Source organism: Cibotium barometz, chromosome 37 (genome assembly GCF_041138505.1).
Source record: "Cibotium barometz isolate CiBa-2024 chromosome 37, ASM4113850v1, whole genome shotgun sequence".
Taxonomy (NCBI): domain Eukaryota; kingdom Viridiplantae; phylum Streptophyta; class Polypodiopsida; order Cyatheales; family Cibotiaceae; genus Cibotium; species Cibotium barometz.
Genome location: NC_141082.1, coordinates 9,542,557 through 9,545,448, shown reverse-complemented (window position 1 = coordinate 9,545,448; position 2,892 = coordinate 9,542,557). Strand labels below are relative to the sequence as shown.

The following is a 2,892-nucleotide window of genomic DNA, read 5'->3' as shown; positions in this document are numbered from 1 at the left end:
AGGTGTGGACGTGGGTTGAAACGTCCCCAGCTACACCCATTGGTGCCTCACTACGTCCCTAGCTACACCCATTGGTGCCTCACTTTTTGCGGTTGCCTTGCGGTTGCCTCACTACGTCCCCTAGCTACACCCATTGGTGCCTCACTACGTCCCTAGCTACACCCATTGGTGCCTCACTTTTTGCGGTTGCCTCACTACGTCCCCTAGCTACACCCATTGGTGCCTCACTACGTCCCTAGCTACACCCATTGGTGCCTCACTACGTCCCTAGCTACACCCATTGGTGCCTCACTTTTTCAATTCAGTACTAACCCTTAGGGGTTCCTTGTTGCAAAAGGGGGCGCAAGGGGGTGGCGGGGAACGAGAGTTGGAAAAAAATAAACTTCTCTAGCGTTAAGTAGTAAAGTCCATTCCAGTGCAAAAAAAAAAACAAAAACGACGACTTAGTGTATTTTTACCGGCTGGAATTATGAAAAAATGCCTACGATTTTTCATTGCCCTTAAAAATAAGGATTCATTTATAAAACCGGCATAGAGTATACATTTTGGGAACCTAAACCGGGTAGATCAAGGAGTGGTCCACTTGCTCAGAAAATAATGAACCAAGAAAAAGATTTTGGTGGTCGATTGATTGAAAAAAAAATGCTTTTTTGTGTGGTTTGGAAGAAAAAATTAAAATAAGGAGACGTTTTCTACACACTTTTGAAGTCCAGAACTTGTGAATTTGGCATTTGGTCAAACGGGGGCTCTCTGTAGACTTGAAGGTCTTCGTGGCAAAACCTATGTGCGCCAAAACGAGCAGCAATACAGGATCACAGGCATCTTCTCTGCAGCAATACAGGATCACAGGCATCTTCTCTGTAGCAGAATAGAGGACACTTGCAAGAACCCTAACATACTATATAGAGATCTTGGATAACAGCGCGCGCGCACACACACACACATCTCTGCTTCATCCATGGCTGCTTCCACTGTTGCTTCATTTGGCTTCGCTTGTTGCTCTCCTAAGCTTCCTGATGGCCTCCCTTCTTCTTCCTCCCCCTCTGCAATTTCACCATATTCATCCCTCTGCGCATCTCCTCCCATCTCCTCAAATCCCCATCTTCTCAGATCCTCCCCCTGGAGCAGGGCCATGGGTAGAGGACACCGATCTGCATCAGTGCCAGCATTTTCCTCCATTCGAGCTTCAGCTGAGGAGGAGTTGCAGGAGCACTCTCCCACCTCTATGTTTTCCAAGATTCCAGGCTCTGACATCCCCACCGCCGTCAAGCACACCGCCAAGGTTACCGTGGTCGGTGTCGGCAACGTCGGCATGGCATGTGCCCAGACATGCCTCACTGAAGACCTTCTCGATGAGCTCGCCCTTGTGGACATCCAGGCAGACAAGCTAAGAGGCGAGATGCTGGACCTCCAGCATGCCGCCGCCTTCCTACCCCGAGTCAAGATCGTCGCCGACACCGACTACTGCATCACAGCAGGCTCCGACATCTGCATCGTCACCGCCGGTGCACGGCAGCGAGAGGGCGAGACGCGGCTCTCCTTGCTTGACCGCAACGTTGCCCTCTTCAAGAAGATCATCCCGGAGCTTGTACGCTACAGCCCAGAAACCATCCTTCTCATTGTCTCGAACCCTGTGGACATCCTCACATACATCTCATGGCAGCTCTCTGGTCTGCCTCCCAACCGAGTCATCGGCACTGGCACCAACCTGGACTCCTCCCGCCTGCGCTTCCTCATCGCCGACAAGTTCGATGTGAATGCTCAGAACATCCATGGTTACATCGTGGGGGAGCACGGGGACAGCTCTGTGGCCCTATGGTCCAGCTTGACAGTTGCAAATGTCCCTGTGCTCAACCTGCATGACAACAAGGGGGTCAGGTACAACAAGGATACCCTTGAAGAGTTCCATAAAGCAGTTGTCGGTAGCGCCTACGAGGTGATCAAATTGAAGGGTTACACATCCTGGGCCATAGGCTACTCTGCTGCTAGCTTGGTGAAGAGCTTGCTCAGGGACCAGCGGCGTATTCACCCGGTGTCGGTGCTCACCAAGGGGTTTCATGGCATTGAGCAAGAAGTGTATCTGAGTTTGCCTGCCCAACTAGGGCGTGCTGGCGTGTTGGGTGTGGCCAATCTGCCCCTGATGGATGATGAAAGGCTGCAGTTGCAACAATCAGCTAAGACCATTTGGGAGACCCAATGCAAGCTTCAAATCTAGATACAAGCAAAGGTACTGCCAATTTTGTGATTGTATATACCCTAGATGGATGAAAGTGTCTCCTTTTTCCCGTCATTTAATTTGTATGCTGTGCTCACCATGCTATCAAATCTGAGTGCTCACCATGCTATCAAATCTGAGTGCCTAATACATCTGAAATGTTGATGAATAATTATTTTTAGCTTTTGAGTTTTCTCTTTAGGTTAAACTTTAAAGAATGTGAGTGAGAATGACAACACAGGTAGCTTTGACAACACAGGCCCCAAAGCTAACACTGATGCTAGGAGAACCAGCCTATGCTTCCTGTCTCAAACTTGAATGTGTGTGTGTGAGAGAGAGACAGACAGACAGACAGACAGACAGAATTGTGTGGTCGAAAAGACAAAAGAAACCAAATGCAGAAATTGCTACCCATTCACCCTCCCTAATTGCACTCTACTGCAATCTTGTATTTTATCTAACCTAGTCTCTTTCAGCTTTGCTAATCCCCCTAATCCTATTCAATAGCTCCTAATTTCAATACAATTTCTCTACTCAATCTTGTATTTTATCTAACCTAATCTCTTTCAGCTTTGTTAATCCCCCTACTCCTACTCAATAGCTCCTAATTTCAATCACATTTCTCACTCACATTCCTCCATCTTATTCAATGCCCTCCTTCCACCTCAATCTATTCC

At 48.3% G+C, this 2,892-nt stretch overlaps 1 pseudogene across 1 annotated transcript; it reads left to right on the top strand.

Annotated features, from left to right (window-relative positions):
• The first annotated feature begins 708 nt into the window (after positions 1-708).
• On the top strand, positions 709-2,290 carry LOC147616914 (L-lactate dehydrogenase B pseudogene; annotated as a pseudogene). Its single transcript, XR_015262359.1, has 2 exons — positions 709-818; positions 850-2,290. The product of XR_015262359.1 is annotated as an L-lactate dehydrogenase B pseudogene (transcript).
• The last annotated feature ends 602 nt before the right edge of the window (positions 2,291-2,892 follow it).